We start from the raw sequence: 22,841 nt of genomic DNA on the forward strand, positions 1-22,841 counted from the left end.
TCAAATCATTTGAACAAATCCTTGACTCTAATGATAATCACTTTTTATGAAAACGCACAAGAATAACTTTTGAGCTCGAAATTTGACAACGTATTAAGTACTTTTTTCTCAGACCACCTAGATAAACAATTAGCCCTCCAGTAGAACCTACTAGGACTATGACACTCCTACATAGACCCTCAAATCATTTGAACAAGTCCTTGACTATACTGATAATCACTTTTTATGAAAACGCACAAGAATAACTTTTGAGCTCGAAATTTGACAACGTATTAAGTACTTTTTTCTCAGACCACCTAGATCAACAATTAGCCCTCCGGTAGAACCTACTAGGACTATGACACTCCTACATAGACCCTCAAATCATTTGAACAAGTCCTTGACTATACTGATAATCACTTTTTATGAAAACGCACAAGAATAACTTTTGAGCTCGAAATTTGACAACGTATTAAGTACTTTTTTCTCAGACCACCTAGATCAATAATTAGCCCTCCAGTAGAACCTACTAGGACTATGGCACTCCTACATAGACCCTCAAATCATTTGAACAAGTCCTTGACTATACTGATAATCACTTTTTATGAAAACGCACAAGAATAACTTTTGAGCTCGAAATTTGACAACGTATTAAGTACTTTTTTCTCAGACCACCTAGATCAACAATTTGCCCTCCAGTAGAACCTACTAGGACTATGACACTCCTACATAGACCCTCAAATCATTTGAAAAAGTCCTTGACTATACTTATAATCACTTTTTATGAAAACGCCCAAGAACAACTTTTGAGCTCGAAATTTGACAACGTATTAAGTACTTTTTTCTCAGACCACCTAGATCAACAATTAGCCCTCCAGTAGAACCTACTAGGACTATGGCACTCCTACATAGACCCTCAAATCATTTGAACAAGTCCTTGACTATACTGATAATCACTTTTTATGAAAACGCACAAGAATAACTTTTGAGCTCGAAATTTGACAACGTATTAAGTACTTTTTTCTCAGACCACCTAGATCAACAATTAGCCCTCCAGTTAAACCTACTAGGTCTATGACACTCCTACATAGACCCTCAAATCATTTGAACAAGTCCTTGACTATAGTGATAATCACTTTTTATGAAAACGCACAAGAATAACTTTTGAGCTCGAAATTTGACAACGTATTAAGTACTTTTTTCTCAGACCAGCTAGATCAATAATTAGCCCTCTATCAGAACCTACAAGGACTATGACACTCCTAAATAGACCCTCAAATCATTTGAACAAGTCCTTGACTATACTGATAATCACTTTTTATGAAAACGCACAAGAATAACTTTTGAGCTCGAAATTTGACAACGTATTAAGTAATTTTTTCTCAGACCACCTAGATCCACAATTAGCCCCCCAGTAGAACCTACTTGGACTATGACACTCCTACATAGACCCTCAAATCATTTGAACAAGTCCTTGACTATACTGATAATCACTTTTTATGAAAACGCACAAGAATAACTTTTGAGCTCGAAATTTGACAACGTATTAAGTACTTTTTTCTCAGACCACCTAGATCAACAATTAGCCCTCCAGTTAAACCTACTAGGTCTATGACACTCCTACATAGACCCTCAAATCATTTGAACAAGTCCTTGACTATACTGATAATCACTTTTTATGAAAACGCACAAGAATAACTTTTGAGCTCGAAATTTGACAACGTATTAAGTACTTTTTTCTCAGACCACCTAGATCCACAATTAGCCCTCCAGTAGAACCTACTTGGACTATGACACTCCTACATAGACCCTCAAATCATTTGAACAAGTCCTTGACTATACTGATAATCACTTTTTATGAAAACGCACAAGAATAAATTTTGAGCTCGAAATTTGACAACGTATTAAGTACTTTTTTCTCAGACCACCTAGATCAACAATTAGCCCTCTGGTAGAACCTATTAGGACTATGACACTCCTACATAGACCCTCAAATCATTTGAACAAGTCCTTGACTATACTGAAAGAGACTTTTTATGAAAACGCCCAAGAACAATTTTTGAGCTCGAAATTTGACAACGTATTAAGTACTTTTTTCTCAGACCACCTACATCAACAATTAGCACTCCGGTAGAACCTATTAGGACTATGACACTCCTACATAGACCCTCAAATCATGTGAACAAGTCCTTGACTATACTGAAAGAGACTTTTTATGAAAACGCCCAAGAACAACTTTTGAGCTCGAAATTTGCCAACGTATGAAGTAATTTTTTTTCTCAGACCACCTAGATCAACAATTAGCCCTCCAGTAGAACCTACTAGGACTATGACACTCCTACATAGACCCTCAAATCATTTGAAAAAGTCCTTGACTATACTTATAATCACTTTTTATGAAAACGCCCAAGAACAACTTTTGAGCTCAAAATTTGACAACGTATTAAGTACTTTTTTCTCAGACCACCTAGATCAACAATTAACCCTCCGGTAGAACCTATTAGGACTATGACACTCCTACATAGACCCTCAAATCATTTGAACAAGTCCTTGACTATACTGAAAGAGACTTTTTATGAAAACGCCCAAGAACAATTTTTGAGCTCGAAATTTGACAACGTATTAAGTACTTTTTTCTGAGACCACCTAGATCCACAATTAGCCCTCCGGCAGAACCCATTAGGTCTATGACACTCCTACATAGACCCTCAAATCATTTGAACAAGTCCTTGACTATACTGAAAGAGACTTTTTATGAAAACGCCCAAGAACAACTTTTGAGCTCGAAATTTGACAACGTATTAAGTACTTTTTTTCTCAGACCACCTAGATCAACAATTAACCCTCCGGTAGAACCTATTAGGACTATGACACTCCTACATAGACCCTCAAATCATTTGAACAAGTCCTTGACTATACTGAAAGAGACTTTTTATGAAAACGCCCAAGAACAACTTTTGAGCTCGAAATTTGACAACGTATTAAGTACTTATTTCTGAGACCACCTAGATCAACAATTAGCCCTCCGGTAGAACCCATTAGGACTATGACACTCCTACATAGACCCTCAAATCATTTGAACAAGTCCTTGACTATACTGAAAGAGACTTTTTATGAAAACGCCCAAGAACAACTTTTGAGCTCGAAATTTGACAACGTATTAAGTACTTTTTTCTCAGACCACCTAGATCAACAATTAGCCCTCCGATAGAACCCATTGGGACTATGACACTCCTACATAGACCCTCAAATCATTTGAACAAGTCCTTGACTATACTGAAAGATACTTTTTATGAAAACGCCCAAGAACAACTTTTGAGCTCGAAATTTGACAACGTATTAAGTACTTTTTTCTCAGACCACCTAGATCAACAATTATCCCTCCAGTAGAACCTACTAGGTCTATGACACTCCTACGTAGACCCTCAAATCATTTGAAGAAGTCTTTGACTATACTGAAAATCACTTTATGAAAACGCCCAAGAATAACTTTTGAGCTCGAAATTTGACAACGTATTAAGTACTTTTTTCTCAGACCACCTAGATCAACAATTAGCCCTCCGGTAGAACCTATTAGGACTATGACACTCCTACATAGACCCTCAAATCATTTGAACAAGTCCTTGACTATACTGAAAGAGACTTTTCATGAAAACGCCCAAGAACAACTTTTGAGCTCGAAATTTGACAACGTATTAAGTACTTTTTTCTGAGACCACCTAGATCAACAATTAGCCCTCCGGTAGAACCTATTAGGACTATGACACTCCTACATAGACCCTCAAATCATTTGAACAAGTCCTTGACTATACTGAAAGAGACTTTTTATGAAAACGCCCAAGAACAACTTTTGAGCTCGAAATTTGACAACGTATTAAGTACTTTTTTCTCAGACCACCTAGATCAACAATTAGCCCTCCGGTAGAACCCATTAGGACTATGACACTCCTACATAGACCCTCAAATCGTTTGAACAAGTCCTTGACTATACTGATAATCACTTTTTATGAGAACGCACAAGAATAACTTTTGAGCTCGAAATTTGACAACGTATTAAGTAATTTTTTCTCAGACCACCTAGATCCACAATTAGCCCTCCAGTAGAACCTACTTGGACTATGACACTCCTACATAGACCCTCAAATCATTTGAACAAGTCCTTGACTATACTGATAATCACTTTTTATGAAAACGCACAAGAATAACTTTTGAGCTCGAAATTTGACAACGTATTAAGTACTTTTTTCTCAGACCACCTAGATCAACAATTAGCCCTCCGGTAGAACCTATTAGGACTATGACACTCCTACATAGACCCTCAAATCATTTGAACAAGTCCTTGACTATACTGAAAGAGACTTTTTATGAAAACGCCCAGGAACAACTTTTGAGATCGAAATTTGACAACGTATTAAGTACTTTTTTCTCAGACCACCTAGATCAACAATTAGCCCTCCGGTAGAACCTATTAGGACTATGACACTCCTACATAGACCCTCAAATCATTTGAACAAGTCCTTGACTATACTGAAAGAGACTTTTTATGAAAACGCCCAAGAACAACTTTTGAGCTCGAAATTTGACAACGTATTAAGTACTTTTTTCTCAGACCACCTAGATCAACAATTAGCCCTCCGGTAGAACCCATTGGGACTATGACACTCCTACATAGACCCTCAAATCATTTGAACAAGTCCTTGACTATACTGAAAGAGACTTTTTATGAAAACGCCCAAGAACAAATTTGAGCTCGAAATTTGACAACGTATTAAGTACTTTTTTCTCAGACCACCTAGATCAACAATCAGCCCTCCAGTAGAGCCTACTAAGACTATGACACTCCTACGTAGACCCTCAAATCATTTGAAGAAGTCTTTGACTATACTGAAAATCACTTTATGAAAACGCCAAAGAATAACTTTTGAGCTCGAAATTTGACAACGTATTTAGTACTTTTTTCTCAAACCACCTAGATCAACAATTAGCCCTCCGGTAAAACCTATTAGGACTATGACACTCCTACATAGACCCTCAAATCATTTGAACAAGTCCTTGACTATACTGAAAGAGACTTTTTATGAAAACGCCCAAGAACAACTTTTGAGCTCGAAATTTGACAAAGTATTAAGTACTTTTTTCTGAGACCACCTAGATCAACAATTAGCCCTCCGGTAGAACCCATTAGAACTATGACACTCCTACATAGACCCTCAAATCATTTGAACAAGTCCTTGACTATACTGAAAGAGACTTTTTATGAAAACGCCCAAGAACAACTTTTGAGCTCGAAATTTGACAACGTATTAAGTACTTTTTTCTCAGACCACCTAGATCAACAATTAACCCTCCGGTAGAACCTATTAGGACTATGACACTCCTACATAGACCCTCAAATCCTTTGAACAAGTCCTTCACTATATTGAAAAACACTTTGTTAAACTGTATAAAGCTGGTATTTTGAGAGCGAAATCTGACAACGTGTTAAGTACTACTAACTCAGACCGCCTAGAACGATAGTTCTTTTTCATTTAGAACCCATTTGGACTTTCCCACTCCTACTCAGGCCCTCAATTGATTTGAACAAGTCCTTCACTATATTGAAAAACACTTTTTGTTAAACTGTATAAAGATGGTATTTTGAGAGCGAAATCTGACAACGTGTTAAGTATTTCTATCTCAGACCACATAGAACAATAATTCCTTCTCATTTAGAACCCATTTGGACTTTCACACTCCTACTTAGGCCCTCAATTGATTTGAACAAGTCCTTCACTATATTGAAAAACACTTTTTATTAAACTGTATAAAGATGGTATTTTGAGAGCGAAATCTGACAACGTGTTAAGTACTTCTATCTCAGACCACCTAGAACGATGATCCCTTCTCATTTAGAACCCATTTGGACTTTCCCACTCCTACTTAGGCCCTCAATTGATTTGAACAAGTCCTTCATTATATTGAAAAACACTTTTTGTTAAACTGTATAAAGATGGTATTTTGAGTGCGAAATCTGACAACGTGTTAAGTACTTCTATCTCAGACCACCTAGAACAATAATTCCTTCTCATTTAGAACCCATTTGGACTTTCACACTCCTACTTAGGCCCTCAATTGATTTGAACAAGTCCTTCACTATATTGAAAAACACTTTTTGTTAAATTGTATAAAGATGGTATTTTGAGTGCGAAATCTGACAACGTGTTAAGTACTTCTATCTCAGACCAGCTAGATCAACAATTAGCCCTCTATCAGAACCTGATAGGACTATGACACTCCTACGTAGACCCTCAGATCATTTGAACAAGTCCTTGACTATACTGAAAGAGACTTTTTATGAAAACGCACAAGAATAATTTTTGAGCTCGAAATTTGACAACGTATTAAGAACTTTTTTCTCAGACCAGTTAGAGCAACAATTAGCCCTTTTTCAGTGCCTACTAAGACTAAGACACTCCTAGGTAGAATATCAAAACGTTGAACAAGACCTAAGCTGTAAAAACCGAAGCAGTGCGGTGCACAGCAAACCAGACCAAAAAAAAGCGGAAGCAAACAAAAAAAGCGCAAAATTGAAAATCCAAGAAGAGCGCACAGCTCCAACGAACCTTCTTGCTTTGCAAGAACACATTCCCACGATGTGGGAACACGGACCGAAAAAACCGGTCCGAAAACCGCAGCTCTGCGGTGCAGAGCAAACCAGACCGAAAGAAAGCAACAGCTAGCCAAGCTAGCTAGCAAAGAAGCGGGAAGAACTCACCTGGCAGGAGACGACAGCAGACAGAAGAGAAGCCAAAACAAACTCTGAAAACACATTTTGTTAGTATACATAAAAGAACATCAAAGACAACACACGAGACGCACGGCCACCCCCACCAAGCGACCCCCCCCCCCCCGGCGCCGAACCCCCCCCCCCCAAACGACCCCCCCCAAAAAAACACCAACCGACCAACGCCAAATTTTGGCATGAGTTCTGGAACATTGCCATGGAACTCAGAGCGCATGGATCTACATTTTGCAATGGATACGAGAATAAGTTACGATGAAGTTACGTCACTAACGGACGTCAGAAACGTCCAAAAAGACCCAAATTACGGTCGACTCGCGGGCTAATTTCACTACTTTTTGAAAACAACACTATGTGATATGTATACCATTGAAACCGTCTTGAGCTAAGCTGTTCATATCACTAAATAAAATGAAAAAGTTCCCTCTATACACAGAGTTATTAGCAAAAATCGACCGAGTCCGATCGAAAATAGGGACGTTTCCCATGCTCGTACTCAAATTTACAACTTCTGGTGAATATTTTTTCAGGTTTCATTATATCAAAAGAAAGCACGCATAACGAGCTCTCTGTTTATGCAGGTCAATGGGAAAAAAAATTCGTGTAGGCAGAGTTATTAACGATCGAGCCGTTGGTGCTAAATGCACCAAAAAAGGACTTGGATGACCCAAAATGCCCAACACCTTCATCAACGATTATGATTAAAACAACCAAACATATATGGGGAGAATCCCCATTATCAGGGGAGTCTAAACAACCAATTCTCGGACAGTTTAATGACGATATTCAGAGGTCACCAGATGATCAGACCTGGCAGTATTCCTCTTCTGGGGTTCAAAATGGGGTCAAGTTTACAGGGTAATTTCTCGAAAACGACCGAACAAAAACAAACGCCGTTAAAACAGTTTTTAGCACTGCTTGAGATACGCATCATATTAAAAAATGAGCCCAATCCGTGCATTCTTCAAGGAGTTATAGCAAAAATAAGGAACCGTACCAAATTACCCTAGAAGAGAGATACGCCACATTCAGAGCTAAAAATGACCTTCTGAACTACGGAAAACGCACTATAAAACATATATGAGGAGAATCCTCACTATCAGGGGAGTCTAAAGAACCAATTCGCGGGGCTAAATTCGTCATTTTTGTTGGTCTAACATGTACATACCTGAAATGTACCCGGACACGAATAGGTAAAAATGGAGGTATGTGTCCTGGCCAATTTCTCGAAAACGGCTGAAAGGAACAAAACGCCATTTACAGGGATTCAAGTACGGCTCACGCTGAGTTCAAATCAACAAACAGATCAAAAATCGGTTCACTCTACGAGGAGATATTCCAACATAAAGGTACCGTACCAAATGACTAAATAGGACAAGTACGGCGCAGGTTTCGCTAAAATTGACCACCTGAACTACGTAAAACTACATACAAAATATATATGGGGAGACTCCCCACTAACTGGGAATTCTAAATCACTAACACTTGTTGGGTAAATCGCGTGTTTTGTTGTACCGAAATTTGGGTCACCCAGGATAGCCCGAAAATTCGAACTATTTCAAATTTGAACATTAATAACTTTTTGATTAGGCCGATTTGGGAAACGAACCAAACACTGCAAGCAAGAGGGGTTCAGTGCTAACAAAATGCGACCACTCCGGTTTAATTTGGTCCAGTACTTTAGGAGATATTAAGAAAATACTGTTCTGTACCCCATTTTTTGGGCTAAAATCGAAGCCCAAGATCTCCGGAACCGACGTAAAACAACGTGAAACAGCGTTCCCGGCTTATTTGTGGGTGTAATTATGGTCCACTTCCACATTCTAGGTCACGGCAAACCTTCATGGTGAGGTGGGAAAAAATTTCCCACCTCACCATGAAGGTTATGGTGTTTTGTGTGTTTTGACATAAAACAACATCAACAGAAATTTGATGAAATCGTGAAAAAAGTAAAATTGTTGAATTAAGCTCATCAATTAATACAAGTAGCTCCAAATACCTAAATGGTGCCTAGAAAGCACAAATTGCACGCCGAAAAACCTGTTCTTTGCGCAAAACACCACTAATCGATTAAAATTTGAGAATTGTTAAGTTTTCCAGCTTTCACTGTTAAATTACCCTTTCACAAAAACTTTTTAAGAAGGCGACCAATAATTTCATCAAAGACGGGCTTAAAAGGAAGAGAATGCGCTCTAAATTCCCCATTTTGGTTAATATTTGACAGAGAAACAAGAAAATAAGGCCAAAAACGGAGTGCCTTTTTTATGCGACGAAACAAACTTCGTTCCTCAGCATTTGCAGACTCTGACAGAACATCCACCGTAAATATTTCAATTCACCCGGGCATTAATCTGTTCCTAGGCCTGGAATGATAAAAACCAATTAGGAGAAACTTTTAACTGCGAAACAGCTGCTTTAAATAGCGTGTCCTAATGTTTTTCACACAAAAAAATTTGATAAATTGTCATTTCAGGAAAAAACTGTTTTAGTTCTCCATTACCAATAGCTATTATAAATCTTTCAAGAAGCTAATGAAAGAAAATTGATGAAAAAAACAATAGCAAACAAAAGAGGCGTCAAAAAACTAAAAACAATCAATTACAATTGAAAAAACAGTCGGAACTTTTTTTAAGATTTTACTTAATTTTTCTAGTTCTTAAAGTGCAGCATAGTTCGAGTGCTGCGTTCTTTCAACAATTGAAGTTTTGAAGTTGCATGACGTTGATAGACATTATGAGGAAACTAGGAGGTAATGAAAGTTTGATGATTGAGTTCACTTGCAATACAAAAGGTTTCCTTCGGGTTATTATGGATGAAAGAAGATTACTTGAAATCTTATTAGTTTTAAAATTTAAAAAACGACAAAATGAGTTCTTACACGTTACGACTGTTAAGATATCTGCAGTGTTGATATTATTTCACTTGTGTGCTTCATAAAGAGCGAAAGTCTATTGAAAAAGTATCAAAAACTATCCTTGATAAACTTTACCCTCACTTATTTACAACATTTAAAAATCAAAAAATTTTCAATGTGTTATAAATTTTCCCCATTTTTCGAGCCCTTATTCCCATTTCAATTTTGTTTTGGCTTCAGCAGAAGTCCCATTTGGCTACAGAATGAGTTTAGAAGGGATTAAAAGGTTTGAGACATATTCACATTTAGGATTTTCGGCAGGTACCTATTTTATCGGCGATATACGATGTTATCGCAACACAAAACGCATGATTGACTATTTTGCAGACACTATGTGATTTATCACTCTCAACTGACTGCTGACAATTGTTTTTTGTAGTACTTGCTACCTAATAAGGACTCAAAACGATGGGACAATAGTAAAATGTTTTTTACAGAACAAAAAGTCGAATAAAAAATTATTTATCATAAGCTGGAACGCACTAGATGCCTTTGTTTGACTTTTTGAGTGTTTACCACTTCCACCACCTTTGGTAAGAACAGATTGAACTATTTAAACGATCATTGAACTCTTTTCATGAAAACAAGTATTTGAAACACGTTATCGACGCTAAAATCTATATAAAAAAATATTGTTTTTATTTCAAGTTTGGCTGTCAATAATTTTTTTTACCGGCATGAATGAAGAAAGCAGCGAGCAGGGCAAACATGAACTGCTTGGTGCTATCAAAATGCGACTATGCCGAACAGATTTGGTTCAGTACTTCAGGAGCATTTAACAAATCCCTAAGTATACCCCATTTTTTCAGCTATTTTTAGAGCCCAAAAATGCCGAAAAAATTCTTGACGTGGTTAAAAGGTACCTCTAACGTGTTTTTGGGAGTAAACTCAGTCCATCTTTGCGTTTTCAATTGAGACAAACCTTCATGGTAAGATTGGAAAAAATTTCCCGCCTCGCCATGAAGGTTATGGTGTTTCATCAGTTTTGATACAAAACAACATACACCGAAATTTGACAAAACAATAAAAATAGAAAAATTGTTGAAATACCAACAACCATTGATATAGTCAAATTAAGAGACTTGAGTATTGCCTGGAAAACACAAATTGCACGCAAAAAATTTGTTCGATTACAAAAGGCACACCTCAGCCAATAGAATCTGAGATCGGACACTGTTCTCAGGATTGAATCTTGAATAACCGTTCAATAACAAATTTTCACGACAAACAAATTACATTGCATGCAGTAACCATTTAAGCGCCACCAATTGCGCTGCTGATAAGCCAGCTAGATGCCAAACTATATAGAAGTCCAGAAAATATAAAACCTTGATTTATTTTTTTTAAAGCGATCAAATGAATTTATTGTTGCGCATTTGAAGATTCTTCTTAAATCAATCTTGTAAATAGTTTAAACTATCTTATTGTAGATCTGCAAGACGGCTCTCGCTTTTGTGAAGGCCCAAAGGTAATTGACTTTTCAAATGAGCCAAAATTTGAATAAAAAATTTTCTTCTGAAACCAAAACAGATTTAATTGAAACGAACGCAAAACAAACACTTTAATTTTTCTTTTCTTTCCTATAAAATGTGGGCCTGTTTTTAGATATTTTTTCACCAGCTACTGTGGATAATTGGAACTGAATTTTTTCTGGTTGATTAATGACATGAACTGCAGAAGATATCATTAGACTTCCAAAGTTCTGCACCGCCTCACAAGGGGCGTAACATGTTTTTGCTATTTCAAACTAATTCAAAGTAAAATTTTTGAACGTTATGTGTACCTGCAGAGCAAATTAATGTCTGAAAAAACACTTTGGAAAAATTACAGAACTTGGTACGGCCTTATACGGCGCCGTACTAAGTTTTTTAATTTTTCATAGATGTGAAAAGTGCCAAAAATTATTGAAAAAATGACTTGTGCAAGATAATCGTTTTTTTAAAAACCAATTTTAGGAAGGTAGACTTTAGAAATTGGCAATTACATCAATTGGATACGGTGCCGTAGAAAACTTATTACGGCCTTATACGGTGCCGTACAAAGTTTTGTAAGTTTTCTACGGCACCGTATAAGTCTTAGTAAGTTTTCAAAGTTTCGTCTAAGGTGGGTAACCTGGGTTTAGTTGCATTTGTATCCTGACAAAAATAGATGAATTAGTAGTAGTGTGAATGTCTATCAACATTTTGATCATTTTGCTTTTATGGCATGGTGAATGACATGCGGTCCCCGGGTTAGGGGGCCAGGAGGTTGATCGTCAAAATCCAGAGAAAGGGGCAATCAGGGCTGATTTTTCTGTGCAGTATCATGACTCCTACTGTTACAACCATCCTTGGGGGCCAAGACGGCTGCCCTAAACTTCGTATTAATCTGTAATTTTTCAATTTTCTCGAAAAATCTTGTAATTTTCTTGTAGAATCCTCGTAAAAATCATGTATGGTAGATACGCATTCCTCACGGCTCATCGTAGGTCTCCACAGAAAACATTACCGTTTTCACCACCAATCCTTGTCTGTTGGCGGCCAAACAAATTTAGAAGACGCAGCTCCATTGCACTGAACAGGAAACTGACGGATGAGCTGAAACAACATACTTCTGGTTTTTTCAACAAAAAAAAATTAAATTAAGAAATTCCCCTCCCCATCACTGATGTTGGTGATTGTTGGCTTATACGTGGCCCTCCCAGCACTACGTCTTCAAAAAGCATTTCCTGTTGTTTAAATCTATCAATAAAACCAATATATAAAAACATCAGCTGAGGAAGTAAAACAAAAGACAGGCAGCATTAGACAACAAACAACTAATTGCGAAAGTAGATGAGTCAAACTAGCAGCCTCCCTTCTTCAACCACAGCTCCCTCGAAACATCAACAATTTCGCACCGCCTAAGCGTCCTTGACCCATGAATGCGGAAAATAGAACTCCTCCGGGGGAGCAAAGCTGATTTTTGTCCTTAGATATGATATGATATATGCGTATCTTTCTTCTTTTCGCACAGAGAGATTTGATGCCAGTTGTTTCAGCGCTTTTGAAGCTGATGGGCCTGCTCCACCACTGCATGCGAAGACATGCGGACAAAATGTTGTTCTTTGTTCATACTTGTTCTTTTTGATAGATTCATGATACTTTTAAGCTGCGCTACTGCTTCCAGGGCAACTTTTTGCCAGCGAGTTCAAAATTTTGACATTAATATAGGTTTTGTTGAACCTCGATTCCCAAAATCCGTTGGCCTTGATATCTAATATTGCGTCATCATCAGTTGTCGTTGATTTAGGAGCAAAAGTTTCCCCTTGCAACGGCTGAAGATGAGGTTCTTTCTCGACATCATGACAGATATCACTTTTCAAGTTCGGAATGGAATAGCGGAGTTCATTATGTCTCATATCCGTGTATTCTCCTTCAGACAGTGGAGGGCATGTGCAACAGTGAAGTTTTCATTGCATGCGCATAGTGATGGCAACTTCACTGGGTCCCAGCCATATTGGAGGGCAATGCCATCACGAAACTCGCTTTTTGTTAGGTCAAATTGATATCGCTTCATTGGCATAGCGGTTAACCAGCTTGATGCTCCCTTTTCACTAGCTAAGTCAAGTGAGAGAATCTCGTTCTTGTTCAATTTGCTCATAATCTTTGTCTTTTTTGATTTGATAGCAAGCTCTTTCTCCTTTTTTTTCTTGTATGATCTAATGTTGCTTTAGTTCGGCTTCGGACAAAAATAGAGATAAGGGACATGACAGTTGAACTGATCGTTCATGTTCCTTAAATCGGTCTGCGGGTTTAAGGATGTTCAGGTCTCCCTCCCTTATCGGCAACGAGAAGATGTTCCTGTATTTTTGAATTAGGCAAATATTCGGACTCAGTAATACAGTAGGAAAATTCGCTACAAACTAAAAAACAACATATTTCTCAAAACTCAGGCAATTCATTTGCTCCCGGTGATGTTGATCAGTCCAGCTATTGTCCAAAACATTCATGCGATTTAACTTTATAAAATATTTCCCTAAAGGAAAATGTTCTAGAGAGAAATTTTTCTATAGGGAATTGTGGTTTTGGCTGATATCTACAGGTATATTGGTCTGCCGTTGCTAACCATTTATAGTAGTAGTAGTTAGTTGTAGTTCAGGCTTGTCCAATGCACGGGTTGAAGCACCCTTATTGATCGTTATAAATGAGATAGTTTCGAAATAGGGTTTCAGTTTTTGCACAGGCAGCAAATTCTCCAAGTGCACACGTCAATTTCGTTAAAACTTCTAAAAAAAATTTCCAATAAATGTTGCTGATCCGATATTTTATATTTTTGTTGTCAGTAGAGTCTTTGTGTTTGTTGGCAATATTATAGAGATAGGCTGTTCTCGATCAGAAATAGTCAGATATAGTCAAATTTGTGTTTGTTGGCAATATTATAGAGATAGGCTGTACTCGATCAGAAATAGTCAGATATATTCAAATTAAGAGACTTGAGTATTGCCTGGAAAACACAAATTGCACGCAAAAAATTTGTTCGATTACAAAAGGCACACCTCAGCCAATAGAATCTGAGATCGGACACTGTTCTCAGGATTGAATCTTGAATAACCGTTCAATAACAAATTTTCAAGACAAACAAATTACATTGCATGCAGTAACCATTTAAGCGCCACCAATTGCGCTGCTGATAAGCCAGCTAGATGCCAAAACTATATAGAAGTCCAGAAAATATAAAACCTTGATTTATTTTTTTTAAAGCGATCAAATGAATTTATTGTTGCGCATTTGAAGATTCTTCTTAAATCATTCTTGTAAATAGTTTAAACTATCTTATTGTAGATCTGCAAGACGGCTCTTGCTTTTGTGAAGGCCCAAAGGTAACTGACTTTTCAAATGAGCCAAAATTTGAATAAAAAATTTTCCTCTGAAACCAAAACAGATTTAATTGAAACGAACGCAAAACAAACACTTTAATTTTTCTTTTCTTTCCTATAAAATGTGGGCCTGCTTTTAGGTATTTTTTCACCAGCTACTGTGGATAATTGGAACTGAATTTTTTCTGGTTGATTAATGACATGAACTGCAGAAGATATCATTAGACTTCCAATGTTCTGCACCGCCTCACAAGGGGCGTAACATGTTTTTGTTGTTTCAAACTAATTCAAAGTAAAATTTTTGAACGTTATGTGTACCTGCAGAGCAAATTAATGTCTGAAAAAACACTTTGGAAAAATTACAAAACTTGGTACGGCCTTATACGGCGCCGTACTAAGTTTTTTAATTTTTCATAGATGTGAAAAGTGCCAAAAATTATTGAAAAAATGACTTGTGCAAGATTATCGTTTTTTTTAAAAAACCAATTTTAGGAAGGTAGACTTTAGAAATTGGCAATTACATCAATTGGATACGGTGCCGTAGAAAACTTATTACGGCCTTATACGGTGCCGCACAAAGTTTTGTAAGTTTTCTACGGCACTGTATAAGTCTTAGTAAGTTTTCAAAGTTTCGTCTAAGGTGGGTAACCTGGGTTTAGTTGCATTTGTATCCTAACAAAAATAGATGAATTAGTAGTAGTGTGAATGTCTATCAACATTTTGATCCTTTTGCGTTTATGGCATGGTGAATGACATGCGGTCCCCGGGTTAGGGGGCCAGGAGGTTGATCGTCAAAATCCAGAGAAAGGGGCAATCAGGGCTGATTTTTCTGTGCAGTATCATGACTCCTACTGTTACAACCATCCTTGGGGGCCAAGACGGCTGCCCTAAACTTCGTATTAATCTGTAATTTTTCAATTTTTTCGAAAAATCTTGTAATTTTCTTGTAGAATCCTCGTAAAAATCATGTATGGTAGATACGCATTCCTCACGGCTCATCGTAGGTCTCCACAGAAAACATTACCGTTTTCACCACCAATCCTTGTCTGTTGGCGGCCAAACAAATTTAGAAGACGCAGCTCCATTGCACTGAACAGGAAACTGACGGATGAGCTGAAACAACATACTTCTGGTTTTTTCAACAAAAAAAAAATTAAATTAAGAAATTCCCCTCCCCATCACTGATGTTGGTGATTGTTGGCTTATACGTGGCCCTCCCAGCACTACGTCTTCAAAAAGCATTTCCTGTTGTTTAAATCTATCAATAAAACCAATATATAAAAACATCAGCTGAGGAAGTAAAACAAAAGACAGGCAGCATTAGACAACAAACAACTAATTGCGAAAGTAGATGAGTCAAACTAGCAGCCTCCCTTCTTCAACCACAGCTCCCTCGAAACATCAACAATTTCGCACCCCTAAGCGTCCTTGACCTATGAATGCGGAAAATAGAACTCCTCCGGGGGAGCAAAGCTGATTTTTGTCCTTAGATATGATATGATATCAGCGTATCTTTCTTCTTTTCGCACAGAGAGATTTGATGCCAGTTGTTTCAGCGCTTTTGAAGCTGATGGGCCTGCTCCACCACTGCATGCGAAGACATGCGGACAAAATGTTGTTCTTTGTTCATACTTGTTCTTTTTGATAGATTCATGATACTTTTAAGCTGCGCTACTGCTTCCAGGGCAACTTTTTGCCAGCGAGTTCAAAATTTTGACATTAATATAGGTTTTGTTGAACCTCGATTCCTAAAATCCGTTGGCCTTGATATCTAATATTGCGTCATCATCAGTTGTCGTTGATTTAGGAGCAAAAGTTTCCCCTTGCAACGGCTGAAGATGAGGTTCTTTCTCGACATCATGACAGATATCACTTTTCAAGTTCGGAATGGAATAGCGGAGTTCATTATGTCTCTTATGCGTGTATTCTCCTTCAGACAGTGGAGGTCATGTGCAACAGTGAAGTTTTCATTGCATGCGCATGGTGATGGCAACTTCACTGGGTCCCAGCCATATTGGAGGGCAATGCCATCACGAAACTCGCTTTTTGTTAGGTCAAATTGATATCGCTTCATTGGCATAGCGGTTAACCAGCTTGATGCTCCCCTTTCACTAGCTAAGTCAAGTGAGAGAATCTCGTTCTTGTTCAATTTGCTCATAATCTTTGTCTTTTTTGATTTGATAGCAAGCTCTTTCTCCTTTTTTTCTTGTATGATCTATTGTTGCTTTAGTTCGGCTTCGGACAAAAATAGAGATAAGGGACTTGACAGTTGAACTGATCGTTCATGTTCCTTAAATCGGTCTGCGGGTTTAAGGATGTTCAGGTCTCCCTCCCTTATCGGCAACGAGAAGATGTTCCTGTATTTTTGAATTAGGCAAATATTCGGACTCAGTAATACAGTAGGAAAATTCGCTACAAACTAAAAAACAACATATTTCTCAAAACTCAGGCAATTCATTTGCTCCCGGTGATGTTGATCAGTCCAGCTATTGTCCAAAACATTCATGCGATTTAACTTTATAAAATATTTCCCTAAAGGAAAATGTTCTAGAGAGAAATTTTTCTATAGGGAATTGTGGTTTTGGCTGATATCTACAGGTATATTGGTCTGCCGTTGCTAACCATTTATAGTAGTAGTAGTAGTAGTTAGTTGTAGTTCAAGCTTGTCCAATGCACGGGTTGAAGCACCCTTATTGATCGTTATAAATGAGATAGTTTCGAAATAGGGTTTCAGTTTTTGCACAGGCAGCAAATTCTCCAAGTGCACACGTCAATTTCGTTAAAACTTCTAAAAAAAATTTCCAATAAATGTTGCTGATCCGATATTTTATATTTTTGTTGTCAGTAGAGTCTTTGTGTTTGTTGGCAATATTATAGAGATAGGCTGTTCTCGATCAGAAATTGTCGTCGCTTTTGAATAATCGTTTTTTCGTAAACTTGATTTCACATTTTGCGCCTTGTCTCGTCCGATTATTGTTGTTGAAATGTATATACTTTTCTACGACAATGTTGTATTTATTGTTAATGAGATCACATAGTAGTAATAAGCTGTGAAGTTCGAAGTAGAAAGATTGAGGTTGAATTTTCAGTTTGATCAAACGTTCCTTATAAATGAAAGAAGAACCTATTATCCATTTCGTCGCACTTTTTTGGGTTTTTTACAATGAGTTTTAGATCGCATTTAAACGGATACCATACTTGACAGGGGTAGGATATAATTGGTACAATATAACCCTTGTATGCGTTTAATTTAACTTGAGGGAGAGTTCTGTGGTGAAGATTACTTCTGAGGTACCAAAGTGCTTTAAGAGTTTTGGGGCTCGTGTGCTTGCGTTTTGATGCCAAGTGAGGTTATCAAAAACTTGTATTCCGAGATTTTTTTTGATGAGACGAGATGTTGACAGTTTCATTTTTTATTGTAAAGAGCAACTTTTTCTTGAAACAAAGGATCTTGCATTTGTTTTCATGGAGGCGCATTTCGTTGTTATTGCACCACTCATTCAATTTCCGGAGATCATTTTGAAGCTCATGCCTGCTATTAGAGAGCAATTTGTAATCATCCGCATAACCGTAGGTTTGACTACATTCAATTTTTTGTGGTAAATCATTTATGTAGAAGAGAAAAAAGTAGTGGCCCCAGAATTGAAATTTGCGGTACGCTGCTAGCGACGTCACGAAGGCTCGACTTTGAGGTTCCAATGCGAACACGTTGTTTTTTGTCGTCGCAGTAGTTGGCTATTAGTCTGAGCGATTTTCCCCCGATCCCTGATTCGAACAGTTGTGCAACAACGCTGTGGTGGGGTACTGTATCAAACGTTTTCTGGAAAACTAGGTAGAAAACGAAAAGTTCATCATGTGCAATTGAGTCGACTTCTTTGTACAGTTGGTCTAGAAAACATAACATTTGAATAATTGCTGAACGTTGAGGCCAAAAACCAAACTGGGAATCGTGAATTGTTCCTTTAACGTGCTCATAGAGTTTGTTGAATATAAGTTTCTCGAAAACTTTTGAGAGGCAACATAAGCAATTAATTGGTCTACACATATTTATTGCGGCTTTATCGCTCTCTTTGTGTATTGGTGTTATGTCACTTTGTTTCCAATATGCTGGAAATTTACCTTTGTTAATGAATGTTTGAAAAAGTAGAAGTAAGGATCTGTTTATTGTTTTTGATAGATTTTTCAGAAACAGGTTAAATATATCATCAGGGCCGTTGGCTTTACTGGTATCCAGTTTATTTAGTATACATTCATTTTCTTTTTCTGAAATATCAAAACGATTCAGATCTTTTTCTTCAAAATTGAACTGGTTCTCAACTTTTGATATTTTTAAATTGAAAACATTCTGGAAAAATAAATTGAACAACTCGGCTTTCACATTTTGCGCCTTGTCTCGTCCGATTATTGTTGTTGAAATGTATATACTTTTCTACGACAATGTTGTATTTATTGTTAATGAGATCACATAGTAGTAATAAGCTGTGAAGTTCGAAGTAGAAAGATTGAGGTAGAATTTTCAGTTTGATCAAACGTTCCTTATAAATGAAAGAAGAACCTATTATCCATTTCGTCGCACTTTTTTGGGTTTTTTACAATGAGTACTAGATCGCATTTAGACGGATACCATACTTGACAGGGGTAGGATATAATTGGTACAATATAACCCTTGTATGCGTTTAATTTAACTTGAGGGAGAGTTCTGTGGTGAAGATTACTTCTGAGGTACCAAAGTGCTTTAAGAGTTTTGGGGCTCGTGTGCTTGCGTTTTGATGCCAAGTGAGGTTATCAAAAACTTGTATTCCGAGATTTTTTTTGATGAGACGAGATGTTGACAGTTTCATTTTTTATTGTAAAGAGCAACTTTTTCTTGAAACAAAGGATCTTGCATTTGTTTTCATGGAGGCGCATTTCGTTGTTATTGCACCACTCATTCAATTTCCGGAGATCATTTTGAAGCTCATGCCTGCTATTAGAGAGCAATTTGTAATCATCCGCATAACCGTAGGTTTGACTACATTCAATTTTTTGTGGTAAATCATTTATGTAGAAGAGAAAAAAGTAGTGGCCCCAGAATTGAAATTTGCGGTACGCTGCTAGCGACGTCACGAAGGCTCGACTTTGAGGTTCCAATGCGAACACGTTGTTTTTTGTCGTCGCAGTAGTTGGCTATTAGTCTGAGCGATTTTCCCCCGATCCCTGATTCGAACAGTTGTGCAACAACGCTGTGGTGGGGTACTGTATCAAACGTTTTCTGGAAAACTAGGTAGAAAACGAAAAGTTCATCATGTGCAATTGAGTCGACTTCTTTGTACAGTTGGTCTAGAAAACATAACATTTGAATAATTGCTGAACGTTGAGGCCAAAAACCAAACTGGGAATCGTGAATTGTTCCTTTAACGTGCTCATAGAGTTTGTTGAATATAAGTTTCTCGAAAACTTTTGAGAGGCAACATAAGCAATTAATTGGTCTACACATATTTATTGCGGCTTTATCGCTCTCTTTGTGTATTGGTGTTATGTCACTTTGTTTCCAATATGCTGGAAATTTACCTTTGTTAATGAATGTTTGAAAAAGTAGAAGTAAGGATCTGTTTATTGTTTTTGATAGATTTTTCAGAAACAGGTTAAATATATCATCAGGGCCGTTGGCTTTACTGGTATCCAGTTTATTTAGTATACATTCATTTTCTTTTTCTGAAATATCAAAACGATTCAGATCTTTTTCTTCAAAATTGAACGGGTTCTCAACTTTTGATATTTTTAAATTGAAAACATTCTGGAAAAATAAATTGAACAACTCGGCTTTCTCTTCATTAGTGTTAAGAGTTTATCATTTAGGTGCATCTCGCTTGGGAATGGTGTGACTTTTTTAAATGATCGTAAATATTTTTGAATAACACTGAACTGACGTGTTGCGAAGATCTTGCTTTCATAGATGACTTGATCGTTTTTACAAAGTGTGTTGACTTTTTCTTCGAGACATTCTATTCTGTTTAGTGTGCTTGTAGCAGTACTTGTTTGGGCAATTGCTTTTCGCTTCAAAGTTGATAATTTTTTCATTTCATGGGATGAGCTTTTTGACACCCACGGGGGGAGCTGTGATCTGTGCTGAGTTACTCTTGGGAAATTTTGATCGAAAAGGCGATTGAACCATTCAAACCACTGTCTAAGAAGTTCGTCAACGTTACTATAACAATAGGGGTTAAATGGGGTTTTTTGAGATGTTGAATATCATCTTTGATTGTGGTTTGAATGTCGTCTTTTATTTCTAGATTGTTCTGTTTTTGTGGTGGACTTTTATGATGTCCAGAATGTCCATCACGTTTTTTCTGCTGTAAACAAGCGTTGCATAGAAGCAGAACATTTTGATTGACTTGTTGAGGTGCATTTATTATTTCGTTGCTAATTTTTGTGCAGCTTGGAGACATGTGCATGATTGTGGCACAGCATACGCAACGGAAGATTGCCTCTTTTTTACCAATTGGCTTAGAACAGGTTTCACATTGAATACTCAAACTCTCTAATTGGATTTGTTTACCAGATGTTTTGGAACTCATTTCGTTTTGTGTGTGATTTAAAGAAAAATTCGAAGTTTAGACGGGTGAAACTAATAAATTGGGGAAAAAAAACTTATTTACCTTTGGAACCAATTACTGGTACCGTGGGGTTGTACGAACCAGACTCGCAGTTCCTAGCACAGTGGTATTCCTTTGGATGGTCTTTTTTGTCTATATTTGCGAAATTTGTGCGTAGGATTTTGTTCTTTAATATGGAGCAGATTCCTCCAAGGGCCTTCCCGTTGAGGTGGACGGCGTCCTTACTCAGGTGTAGTTCCGGGGAATAAACTTCTTCAGTGATGCCTCTGTATTCCCACTTTTTACTCTTTTTTTGTACTTTATTGATGAATTCGTTTGTTGGTTTGGCCTTCTTTTTACTCGCGCTGTCGCTTCCTCGTGAAGGGATGCCAGTTACGAATACTTTCTCTGTCGCAAGAGACACAAGTTCTTCGGCTAGTAAGGCAAGTTCTTCTGCTGTTTCTTCTGGTTCTTTGTTCGATGGTGTTGAGCCGCTGAAGATGTCGTTTCCGCCAAAGAATAAAACTATATTGTCGTATAGCCTTTTTTCCGGTAAGAATTCTGATAGATGTCGAATTTGCGCTCCTGGAAGTGATAGGATGTCAAAATTCGGAAATCGGAGATGTTTCAATTGGGAATGTGCAAAATTAATGTTTCCGGTCTTGGAAGTTTTAAAGATATGAAACCGCATTCAGTCTTCTTTTTTCACGCGTCCAAGCTAGGAACGGACGGGGCATGAAAGAAAGATAAAAATAAACAGTTGGAACCAATAACTGGTACCGGTGGTGTCTTATTGATATAGTTCCTAGCTTCAAATGATCTGAAATCACAGAGTTTGTAAATTTGTTCGGAGTCTATTTAATAAGTTTATCACAACAATTAGGCTAGATAATCAAGATTTATCTTCAGTTATTTATCATAACTGCTTCTCTCTATGCTTCAATTAACTGTCACTATGAACCTACCCATTGCTACGTATAGATTCAGTAAAAAAAACTCATGGTCTATTTTGATCACATGAATTCAGGTTCTTCTCTTACCTCTCAACCAAACGTACTGAAGATTAAGTTAAGCCAAGTGGCCACTATTTTCTGCTGTCTCATAATTTTAAATTTCCGTGAAGCGTTGAGCGTCTATCCTCTAAGTAGTTCTCTGCAAGATTGTAGTGGACTTGATAAGGAGTGCCCACAAAATTTGCTTGGGACGTAAATAATGAAGAAAACAATCTAGACGTTCAGATTGAAGACAAGTGAAAATACACTTTTAAAAATAATTTAAAAAACAAAATGTAATGCCTTCAAATAAGGATTAGGGGCCGTCATGGAACAACTACACCAGGACGGCCGGAAAACAGGAGAACTTTGGAAATGATTTTTTAATTTGTCCCGGGCTAAGTATTTTGATACCTTGCTTTAATTTCCTTCTTTAGGATGTGGAGTGTGAAAACTGATCTTACAGCTCTGTCGATTTCGTTAATCGCTTTTTGTTGCTCAACGTTAATGAATTATTCGGACTTTTTGATTACCGGTTTTTCAAAAAAAAAAACACAGATTGGATGTTATCATAGCCTCTGCTTTTCTGGACAACCGCTTTCACGATTCTGGCAGAAATTCTTTTTCACTGAAAGGAAACTTTACATTCCCGTATGTCTGGTTTTATGTTGATTGGGAGCATGACTGGGCCATTAATTCAGTGTAGCACACGAAACTGTGGCGTCGGAAAGAACGCATCCGGTAACCTACATCCACAATTTCT

The 22,841-nt window shown here is 37.4% G+C and overlaps 1 protein-coding gene across 1 annotated transcript in view; it reads right to left on the reverse strand.

The window, feature by feature from the left end:
- Window positions 1–21,970, reverse strand: part of LOC142336816 (uncharacterized) — a 173,032-nt gene extending 151,062 nt beyond the window's left edge. Inside the window, exon 1 of the mRNA XM_075385752.1 lies at window positions 21,941–21,970. The gene's annotated coding sequence lies outside the window, so the exon portion shown is untranslated. The remainder of the gene's footprint in view (window positions 1–21,940) is intronic.
- Between the last annotated feature and the right edge of the window lie 871 nt (window positions 21,971–22,841).

Source organism: Convolutriloba macropyga, chromosome 3 (assembly GCF_964194025.1).
Source record: "Convolutriloba macropyga chromosome 3, txConMacr16.3, whole genome shotgun sequence".
Classification (NCBI taxonomy): domain Eukaryota; kingdom Metazoa; phylum Xenacoelomorpha; order Acoela; family Convolutidae; genus Convolutriloba; species Convolutriloba macropyga.